Here is a 12289-nt window from a genome sequence, read left to right as displayed (position 1 = left end):
CGGAGTAATCCCTGGCGAATGCTATCCTCCTCAGTTACACAGTGACTAGCTACGAGCCCCCTTCTGCTCTCAGGGTATGTACTCATCTAAGAGTGATGCTCAAACTGTTGGGGTGCAGCTGTGGGACCCTATTTTCAGAGATGATGTCCTCCACCCAAGTCTCAAAAGCTGAAAGGATCTTCAGGAGAGGTGGGTAGTCGAGCTAGGCTATCAGACGGTCACCTCTGTAGCTGTAGTGTCATCCTTCCTATGGTTCCATTCAGGGGTGGACAGGGGCGGACATGTTGTTGGTACAACTTGTGCAACTGCACACGGGCGATGAGGTACATATATTAATTCTTATCTATCTATCTAATAGGATGACGACAGCTGTCCAGACCTGCATCCCACCACAACCACCACTCCGAAGTAATCCCTGGCGAATGCTATCCTCCTCAGTGACACAGTGAGGGGCTACGCGCCCCCTTCTGCTCTGAGGGTATGTACTCATCTAAGAGTGATGCTAAAACTGTTGGGGTGCAGCTTTGGGACCCTATTTTCAGAGATGATGTCCTCCACCCAAGTCTCAAAAGCTGAAAGGGTCTTCAGGAGAGGTGGGTAGTCGAGCTAGGCTATCAGACGGTCACCTCTGTAGCTGTAGTGTCATCCTTCCTATGGTTCCATTCAGGGGTGGACAGGGGCGGACATGTTTTGGTACAACTTGTGCAACTGCACACGGGCCAAGAGTTAAGGGTACCAACTTCCACTTCCAAAGCTGATGAAGCTGTGCGTTATGATGAGTCATTGGGCTGATCATTAGCATAAAGACAGAATCTAAAATTTATCCACAACAAGACCATTAATATGAGGCATACAGGTAGGACTAGCTTAACATTTCTATTACCTGTATGCTCATATTAATAGGCCGTATACGTCTCGCGGGGGGGTGACAGATTCTATTTAAAGCATAAACAGACATATATAAATTCTTATCTATCTAATTGGATGACGACAGCTGTCCAGACCTGCATCCCACCACAACAACCACTCCGGAGTAATCCCTGGCGAATGCTATCCTCCTCAGTAACACAGTGACTGGCTACGCACCCCCTTCTACTCTGAGGGTATGTACTCATCTAAGAGTGATGCTAAAACTGTTGGGGTGCAGCTGTGGGACCCTATTTTCAGAGATGATGTCCTCCACCCAAGTCTCAAAAGCTGAAAGGGTCTTCAGGAGAGGTGGGTAGTCGAGCTAGGCTATCAGACGGTCACCTCTGTAGCTGTAGTGTCATCCTTCCTATGGTTCCATTCAGGGGTGGACAGGGGCTGACATGTTGTTGTTACAACTTGTGCAACTGCACACGGGCGATGAGGTACATATATTAATCCTTATCTATCTATCTAATAGGATGACGACAGCTGTCCAGACCTGCATCCCACCACAACCACCACTCCGGAGTAATCCCTGGCGAATGCTATCCTCCTCAGTGAGACAGTAAATGGCTACGCGCCCCCTTCTGCTCTGAGGGTATGTACTCATCTAAGAGTGATGCTCAAACTGTTGGGGTGCAGCTGTGGGACCCTATTTTCAGACATGATGTCCTCCACCCAAGTCTCAAAAGCTGAAAGGGTCTTCAGGAGAGGTGAGTAGTCGAGCTAGGCTATCAGACGGTCACCTCTGTAGCTGTAGTGTCATCCTTCCTATGGTTCCATTCAGGGGTGGACAGGGGTGGACATGTTGTTTTTACAACTTGTGCAACTGCACACCGGCGATGAGGTACATATATTAATCCTTATCTATCTATCTAATAGGATGACGACAGCTGTCCAGACCTGCATCCCACCACAACAACCACTCGGAGTAATCCCTGGCGAATGCTATCCTCCTCAGTAACACAGTGACTGGCTACGCGCCCCCTTCTGCTCTGAGAGTATGTACTCTTCTAAGAGTGATGCTCAAACTGTTGGGGTGCAGCTGTGGGACCCTATTTTCAGAGATGATGTCCTCCACCCAAGTCTCAAAAGCTGAAAGGGTCTTCAGGAGAGGTGAGTAGTCGAGCTAGGCTATCAGACGGTCACCTCTGTAGCTGTAGTGTCATCCTTCCTATGGTTCCATTCAGGGGTGGACAGGGGCGGACATGTTGTTGGTACAACTTGTTTAACTACACACGGGCCAAGAATTAAGGGTACCAATTTCCACTTCCAAAGCTGATGAAGCTGTACGTTATGTTGAGTCATTGGGCTGATCATTAGCATAAAGACAGAATCTAAAATATATCCACAACAAGACCATTAATATGAGGCATACAGGTAGGACTAGCTTAACATTTCTATTACCTGTATGCTCATATTAATAGGCCATATACGTCTCGCGGGGGGGTGACAGATTCTATTTAAAGCATAAACAGACATATATTAATTCTTATCTATCTAATTGGATGACGACAGCTGTCCAGACCTGCATCCCACCACAACAACCACTCCGGAGTAATCCCTGGCGAATGCTATCCTCCTTAGTAACACAGTGACTGGCTACGCGCCCCCTTCTGCTCTGAGGGTATGTACTCATCTAAGACTGATGCTAAAACTGTTGGGGTGCAGCTGTGGGACCCTATTTTCGGAGATGATGTCCTCCACCCAAGTCTCAAAAGCTGAAAGGGTCTTCAGGAGAGGTGGGTAGTCGAGCTAGGCTATCAGACGGTCACCTCTGTAGCTGTAGTGTCATCCTTCCTATGGTTCCATTCAGGGGTGGACAGGGGCGGACATGTTTTGGTACAACTTGTGCAACTGCACACGGGCCAAGAGTTAAGGGTACCAATTTCCACTTCCAAAGCTGATGAAGCTGTGCGTTATGATGAGTCATTGGGCTGATCATTAGCATAAAGACAGAATCTAAAATTTATCCACAGCAAGACCATTAATATGAGGCATACAGGTAGGACTAGCTTATCATTTCTATTACCTGTATGCCCATATTAATAAGTCACATACGTCTCGGGTGGGGAGGGAAAGATTCAGTTTAAAGCATAAAACATACATATATAAATTCTTATCTATCTAATCGGATGACAACAGCTGTCCAGACCTGCATCCCACCACAACCACCACTCCGGAGTAATCCCTGGCGAATGCTATCCTCCTCAGTGACACAGTGAGAGGCTACGCGCCCCCTTCTGCTCTGAGGGTATGTACTCATCTAAGAGTGATGCTCAAACTGTTGGGGTGCAGCTGTGGGACCCTATTTTCAGAGATGATGTCCTCCACCCAAGTCTCAAAAGTTGAAAGGGTCTTCAGGAGAGGTGGGTAGTCGACCTAGGCTATCAGACGGTCACCTCTGTAGCTGTAGTGTCATCCTTCCTATGGTTCCATTCAGGGGTGGAAAGGGGTGGACATGTTGTTTTTACAACTTGTGCAACTGCACACGTGCGATGAGGTACATATATTAATCCTTATCTATCTGTCTAATAGGATGACGACAGCTGTCCAGACCTGCATCCCACCACAACAACCACTCCGGAGTAATCCCTGGCGAATGCTATCCTCCTCAGTGACACCGTAAATGGATACGCGCCCCCTTCTGCTCTGAGGGTATGTACTCTTTTAAGAGTGATGCTCAAACTGTTGGGGTGCAGTTGTGGGACCCTATTTTCAGAGATGATGTCCTCCACCCAAGTGTCAAAAGCTGAAAGGGTCTTCAGGAGAGGTGGGTAGTCGAGCTAGGCTATCAGACAGTCACCTCTGTAGCTGTAGTGTCATCCTTCCTATGGTTCCATTCAGGGGTGAACAAGGGCAGACATGTTGTTGATGCAACTGCACACGGGCCAAGAGGTAAGAGGACCAATTTCCACCTCCAAAGCAGATGATACTATGCGTTATGATGAGTCATTGGGGTAATCATTTGCATAAAGACAGAATATAAAATTTATCCACAACAAGACCATTAATATGAGGCATACAGGTAGGACTAGCTTATCATTTCTATTACCTGTATGCCCATATTAATAAGTCACATACGTCTCGGGTGGGGAGGGAAAGATTCAGTTTAAAGCATAAAACATACATATATAAATTCTTATCTATCTAATAGGATGACAAGAGCTGTCCAAGACCTGCATCCCACCACAACCACCACTCCGGAGTAATCCCTGGCGAATGCTATCCTCCTCAGTGACACAGTGAGAGGCTACACTCCCCCTTCTGCTCTGAGGGTATGTACTCATCTAAGAGTGATGCTCAAACTGTTGGGGTGCAGCTGTGGGACCCTATTTTCAGAGATGATGTCCTCCACCCAAGTCTCAAAAGCTGAAAGGGTCTTCAGGAGAGTTGGGTAGTCGAGCTAGGCGATCAGACGGTCACCTCTGTAGCTGTAGTGTCATCCTTCCTATGATTCCATTCAGGGGTGAACAGGGGCGGACATGTTGCTGGTACAATTTGTGCAACTGCACACGGGCCAAGAGTTAAGGGTACCAATTTCCACTTCCAAAGCTGATGAAGCTGTGCGTTATGATGAGTCATTGGGCTGATCATTAGCATAAAGACAGAATCTAAAATTTATCCACAATAAGACCATTAATATGAGGCATTCAGGTAGGACTAGCTTAACATTTCTATTACCTGTATGCTCATATTAATAGGCCATATACGTCTCGCGGGGGGGTGACAGATTCTATTTAAAGCATAAACAGACATATATAAATTGTTATCTAACTAATTGGATGACGACAGCTGTCCAGACCTGCATCCCACCACAACAACCACTCCGGAGTAATCCCTGGCGAATGCTATCCTCCTCAGTGAGACAGTAAATGGCTACGCGCCCCCTTCTGCTCTGAGGGTATGTACTCATCAAAGAGTGATGCTCAAACTGTTGGGGTGCAGCTGTGGGACCCTATTTTCAGAGATGATGTCCTCCACCCAAGTCTCAAAAGCTGAAAGGGTCTTCAGGAGAGGTGGGTAGTCGAGCTAGGCTATCAGACGGTCACCTCTGTAGCTGTAGTGTCATCCTTCCTATGATTCCATTCAGGGGTGAAAAAGGGCAGACATGTTGTTGGTACAACTTGTGCAACTGCACACGGGCGATGAGGTACATATATTAATCCTTATCTATCTATCTAATAGGATGACGACAGCTGTCCAGATCTGCATCCCACCACAACAACCACTCCGGAGTAATCCCTGGCGAATGCTATCCTCCTCAGTGAGACAGTAAATGGCTACGCGCCCCCTTCTGCTCTGAGGGTATGTACTCATCTAAGAGTGATGCTCAAACTGTTGGGGTGCAGCTGTGGTACCCTATTTTCAGAGATGATGTCCTCCACCCAAGTCTCAAAAGCTGAAAGGGTCTTCAGGAGAGGTGGGTAGTCGAGCTAGGCTATCAGACGGTCACCTCTGTAGCTGTAGTGTCATCCTTCCTATGGTTCCATTCAGGGGTGGACAGAGGCGGACATGTTGTTGGTACAACTTGTGCAACTGCACACGGGCGATGAGGTACATATATTAATCCTTATCTATCTATCTAATAGGATGACGACAGCTGTCCAGACCTGCATCCCACCACAACAACCACTCCGGAGTAATCCCTGGCGAATGCTATCCTCCTCAGTGAGACAGTAAATGGCTACGCACCCCCTTCTGCTCTGAGGGTATGTACTCATCTAAGAGTGATGCTCAAACTGTTGGGGTGCAGCTGTGGGACCTTATTTTCAGAGATGATGTCCTCCACCCAAGTCTCAAAAGCTGAAAGGGTCTTCAGGAGAGGTGGGTAGTCGAGCTAGGCTATCAGACGGTCACCTCTGTAGCTGTAGTGTCATCCTTCCTATGGTTCCATTCAGGGGTGGACAGGGGCGAACATGTTTTGGTACAACTTGTGCAACTGCACACGGGCCAAGAGTTAAGGGTTCCAATTTCCACTTCCAAAGCTGATGAAGCTGTGCGTTATGATGAGTCATTGGGCTGATCATTAGCATAAAGACAGAATCTAAAATTTATCCACAACAAGACCATTAATATGAGGCATACAGGTAGGACTAGCTTAACATTTCTATTACCTGTATGCTCATATTAATAGGCCTTATACGTCTCGTGGGGGGGGGTGACAGATTCTATTTAAAGCATAAACAGACATATATAAATTCTTATCTATCTAATTGGATGACGACAGCTGTCCAGACCTGCATCCCACCACAACAACCACTCCGGAGTAATCCCTGGCGAATGCTATCCTCCTCAGTAACACAGTGACTGGCTACGCGCCCCCTTCTGCTCTGAGGGTATGTACTCATCTAAGAGTGATGCTCAAACTGTTGGGGTGCAGCTGTGGGACCCTATTTTCAGAGATGATGTCCTCCACCCAAGTCTCAAAAGCTGAAAGGGTCTTCAGGAGAGGTGGGTAGTCGAGCTAGGCTATCAGACGGTCACCTCTGTAGCTGTAGTGTCATCCTTCCTATGGTTCCATTCAGGTGTGAACAAGGGCAGACATGTTGTTGATGCAACTGCACACGGGCCAAGAGGTAAGAGGACCAATTTCCACCTCCAAAGCAGATGAAGCTGTGCGTTATGATGAGTTATTGGGGTGATCATTAGCATAAAGACAGAATATAAAATTTATCCACAAGACCATTCATATGAGGTATGCAGGTAGGACTAGCTTAACATTTCTATTACCTGTATGCCCATATTAATAAGTCATATACGTCTCGGGTGGGGAGGGAAACATTCAGTTTAAAGCATAAAACATACATATATAAATTCTTATTTATCTAATAGGATGACAACAGCTGTCCAGACCTGCATCCCACCACAACCACCACTCCGGAGTAATCCCTGGCAAATGCTATCCTCCTCAGTGACAAAGTGAATGGCTACGCGCCCCCTTCTGCTCTGAGGGTATGTACTCTTCTAAGAGTAATGCTCAAACTGTTGGGGTGCAGCTATGGGACCCTATTTTCAGAGATGATGTCCTCCACCCAAGTCTCAAAAGCTGAAAGGGTCTTCAGGAGAGGTGGGTAGTCGAGCTAGGATATCAGACGGTCACCTCTGTAGCTGTAGTGTCATCCTTCCTATGGTTCCATTCAGGGGTGGACAGGGGTGGACATGTTGTTGGTACAACTTGAGCAACTGCACACGGGCCAAGAGGTAAGGGTACCAATTTCCACTTCCAAAGTTGATGAAGCTGTGCGTTATGATGAGTCATTGGGCTGATCATTAGCATTAAGACAGAATCTAAAATTTTTTCTCAACAAGACCATTAATATGAGGCATACAGGTAGGAGTATCTTAACATTTATATTACCTGTATGCCCATATTAATAGGCCATAGACGTCTCACGGGGGGATGACAGATTCTATTTAAAGCATAAACAGACATATTTAAATTTTTATCTAGCTACTAGGATGACGACAGCTGTCCAGACCTGCATCCCACCACAACCACCACTCCGGAGTAATCCCTAGCGAATGCTATCCTCCTCAGTGACACAGTGAGGGGCGATTCTCCGCCTTCTGCTCTGAGGGTATGTACTCTTCTAAGAGTGATGCTCAAACTGTTGGGGTGCAGCTGTGGGACCCTATTTTCAGAGATCATGTGCTCCACCCATGTCTGAAAAGCTGAAAGGGTCTTCGTGAGAAATGGATTGTCAAGCTAGGCTATCATACGGTCACCTCTGTAGCTGTAGTGTCATCCTTACTATCTCTCCATTCAGGGGTGGACAGGGGCGGACATGTTGGTGCAACTTGTACAACTGCAGACAGGACAAGAGGTAAGGTGACCAATTTCCACCTAAAAAGCAGATGAAATTGTGCGTTATTATAAGTCTTTGGGGTGATCATTAGTATGAAGACAGAATGTAAAATTTATCCACAACAAGACCATTAATTTGAGGCATACAGGTAGGACTAGCTTAACATTTCTATTACTTTTATTCATTCAGTGACATCACTAGTAGAAGGTAATGGGGGTGAAACCAACAACCAAAACTTTTAGTGACATCACAAGTAGTGTCTTATGGGGGCAAAGCTAACAACCAAAACATTCCGTGAAATGAAAAATAAGAGCTAATGTGGATGAAGCCAATAACCATAATCTTCCGTGACATCATATGACGCAGCTATTTGGGGTGGATCAACTATCCCATCACTCTAAGACAGTGTTCCCCAACTCCAGTCCTCAAGAGCCACCAACGGTTCATGTTTTCAGGATTTCATTTGTATTGCCCAGGTGATGGAATTTTTGCCTGTGCAGGTACTGCAATTATCACGTAGGCCATACTAAGGAAAGCCTGAAAACATGAATCCTTGGTGGCTCTTGAGGACTGGAGCTGGGGAACGCTGCTCTAAGACATAACAAGGAACAGCTAATGTGGGCAGAGCCAACAATTACCACATTCCGTGACATCGCAAGTAGCAGCTAGTGGGTGCGGATCCAACAACCTCACTTCCACTGAAGTGCATTGTCCAATATATTAGAGATCAAACTATATGAATCCTACCAATGTGGGGGGAATATTTGAATAGTTTTACTACATATGGAGCTAATATGTATATACATCGGTGTTGTACAAGGATTTCCCAATATTGGTTGGATTTATATTTTTGACCTGGACTGTATTTTACTATGTGTCTCTATAACATCCGACAATTACATAATTATCTTCATGTTACATGTGTTCCATTTACAGGATGTAACTTTAATCTCCCAGATTTGGATGATTCTATAACAATACATGGCCTAAAAATCAAGAAGTCGTCATGTTCCAGTTATGGCTGAGGGGATTCTCTTAATTATAACTAATCTATGGACCTGATGAGCAAGAAAGTCAGAAACCAGTAAAATGTGATGGATAATCGGTAAATCATTGTCATTTCTGTACTTGAAGATAAATCCCGTCACATCCTATGTATCTCTTTACTGTTGGAAGAAAGGCTGTAAAATTTGGACATCTCCTAATATGAGGGGTTCACTATTTATTTTGGACCTGCTTGTATTATAGAGAATAAAGACTCCTTAATGAATAAAAAATAAATGAGAAATAGATGATAGAAGAAAATGAAGGACACAACAAGAGATGACATAGCGCCGACTTATCTCTCTCCACCGTCTGCAACTGTCAGATGGAATGTTGGCTCTGCAGCTCTTTACACAATATTTGTGTGTGATGTCATAATGCAAGGGGGCAGAGCCAGAAACCTCAACATTCCGTGACATCATCAGCAGGAGCAGCAGCTGTTTAAAGAGACCAGAGCAGGCCATACAACCAATTCATTACCATATACATGAAATGGACTCTAATTATCCACCTTGGCTTCTTAAAACTTTTATAAAATGGCACAATGTTACCATACACTGTAATTCCAGAGTAGTTCCTACTGATTTGAACAGTGATAAATCAATAATAATAACTCATATATCCCAGTATTATAGAAGATTAGATTATATGGATGGTTGGATGGGGAGGTGGACATGCTACTGTAGGATAATGTTACTATATACCAGGGTTGGGCTATTACTTATCCCAAGGGGCTACATGGTAGACTGTAACATATTAATTACAATTATTATTTTATAGTAATAATAACTTTATAACTTAATATTGAGCAGAATTAAATATGCTGACACCCCATACATACCATATGAGCCCATATACAGCTCTCCTCTATACCTCTTTATACTGTAAGAGCTCACACTTAGCTTCCTACATACAGTATGATTCCTCACATAGCCCCTCTATATACGTTGTCAGAACCCACGTAGCCTCTCTATATATAGTATGAGCCCCCACATAGCCTCTGTATATAGTATGAGCCTCCACATAGCCACTCTGTATATAGTATGAGCCCCCAAATAGCCTCTCTATATTAAATATGAGCCCTCACATAGCCTCTCTATATTCAATATGAGCCCTCACATAGCCTCTCTATATATAGTATGAGCCCTCACATAGCCCTTTGTATATAGTATGAGACCACACATAGCCACTCTATATATAGTATGAGCCCCCACATAGCCTCTATATATAGTATGAGCCCCCAAATAGCCACTCTATATATAGTATGAGCCCCCACATAGCCTCTATATATAGTATGAGCCCCCACATAGCCACTCTATATATAGTATGAGCCCCCACATAGCCTCTATATATAGTATTAGCCCCACATAGCCTCTACATATAGTATGAGCCACCACATAGCCACTCTATATATAGTATGAGCCCCCACATAGCCTCTATATATAGTATGAGCCCCCACATAGCCACTCTTTATATAGTATGAGCCCCCACATAGCCTCTATATATAGTATGAGCCCCCACATAGCCTCTACATATAGTATGAGCCACCACATAGCCTCTCTATATTCAATATGAGTCCTCACATAGCCTCTCTATATTCAATATGAGCCCTCACATAGCCTCTCTATATATAGTATGAGCCCTCACATAGCCCTTTGTATATAGTATGAGACCACACATAGCCACTCTATATATAGTATGAGCCACCACATAGCCTCTCTATATTCAATATGAGCCCTCACATAGCCTCTCTATATATAGTATGAGCCACCACATAGCCACTCTATATATAGTATGAGCCCCCACATAGCCTCTATATAGTATGAGCCCCCACATAGCCACTCTATATATAGTATGAGCCCCCACATAGCCTCTATATATAGTATGAGCCACCACATAGCCTCTCTATATTCAATATGAGCCCTCACATAGCACTTTGTATATAGTATGAGACCACACATAGCCACTCTATATATAGTATGAGCCCCCACATAGCCTCTATATATAGTATGATCCCCCACATAGCCTCTCTATATTCAATATGAGCCCTCACATAGCACTTTGTATATAGTATGAGACCACACATAGCCCCCTATATACAGTATGAGCCAGAGGTGTATCTAGAAGTGATGAGCAAGCCTGCTTGCCACTGCTCAATACTTGATCAAGCATCGCGGTCAGTGGCGTAGCGTGGGGGGGGCAGGGGGGGTGGTCCGCCCCAGGCGGCACGTGTGTGGGGGCGGCGCGGTAGCAGCCGCAGCAATTCCTCTCCTCTGTGGGAGAACTCATTTCCGCCCAGTCTCCCTGGCTGTGGATGGTGCAGCAGTGCTGGAGGTCTCCTCCTTCCTCCAGTTATGGGGGTGGCTGGGATTGCTGTAGGCCAGCCCAGTCTGATGTGTATACACTGGATCCAGGGCAGGGTTTGCTCCATGCTCTCACTCATGCTGAATGTGCCCAGGACAGGAGCTGTACAGCCTGGGAACCAAGTCCTCTGCCAGGCTGATGCCCACTCCTGCCCTGCAGGTAAGCTGCCCCCCTGCTGTGCTGGGGGCACTGTGTGGGTGAGGGGCTATAGAGTGCCAGGAAGCTCTGCTGCAGGGATCTGTGCCCCAGGCATGGGGGGAGAGCAGGGCAGCCCTGCTAATCCTATTAGTATGTGCAACTAGTAGAAAACTCATGAAGTTTTTTTTTTTTCTTTTTTTATTATTAATGGAAAAAACTGCTTCACCAGGCTGCATGCCCTCTGTATGTGTGATCCCTGCCAAGAGGTTCTGCAGCATCAGCTCAGAGCTGATAATAGTGATGTGGTTATGCACAGATATAGCAGAGTTGGGTGTGTCATATAACTGCATGCTGTACAAGCAGTGAAGCTATTGCATTATAAGCACTTTCCCATTCCACATCTTGTAGCCCAGTTTAGGAGCCTGAATTTTACGTACCCTTACGACTTGACTTTTTTACACCCCTTGTGCATGTCGTACAGCAGGCGGTTGACACAACTGATGAGAACTGAGGGGAAAAAAAGAAAGATTGCCAGGGAATTGCTCACAATGCAATTGCTTGATATATAGTAGGACCCAATGCAAAAACAATTGCCTTATTATGTGACAACTAGCTGGAGAGCTCGGCGCTGCCCGGGCATAGTTACTAACTGTGGTTAGTTATAACAAATTATAATTATCCGCCATCCCATAGTCCCGTGCCCATATACCCATCACACATCCTCCATCCCATAGTTCCGTGCCCATATACCTGTCATACATATTCTCCATCCCATAGTCCAGTGCCCATATACCCATCACACATCCTTCATCTCATAGTCCCGTGCCCATATACCCGTCATACATATCCTCCATCCCATAGTCCAGTGCCCATATACCCATCACACATCCTCCATCCCATAGTTCCGTGCCCATATACCCGTCATACATATCCTCCATCCCATAGTTCCGTGCCCATATACTCGTCATACATATCCTCCATCCCATAGTCCAGTGCCCATATACACATCACACATCCTCCATCCC

General features: G+C 45.5%; 1 long non-coding RNA gene across 1 annotated transcript; it reads left to right on the top strand.

Moving 5' to 3' along the window:
- Nucleotides 1–3338: 3338 nt before the first annotated feature.
- On the top strand, nucleotides 3339–5212 carry LOC141088334 (uncharacterized). The gene is made up of 3 exons (XR_012231907.1): nucleotides 3339–3567; nucleotides 4067–4187; nucleotides 5098–5212. It is a non-coding gene; the product is annotated as an uncharacterized lncRNA (long non-coding RNA).
- The last annotated feature ends 7077 nt before the right edge of the window (nucleotides 5213–12289 follow it).

The sequence above is a fragment of the Dendrobates tinctorius genome, unplaced genomic scaffold (assembly GCF_039654945.1).
Source record: "Dendrobates tinctorius isolate UK_male_01 unplaced genomic scaffold, ASM3965494v1 ptg000038l, whole genome shotgun sequence".
Taxonomy (NCBI): Eukaryota; Metazoa; Chordata; class Amphibia; order Anura; family Dendrobatidae; genus Dendrobates; species Dendrobates tinctorius.
This window is presented reverse-complemented; position numbering and strand designations above follow the sequence as displayed.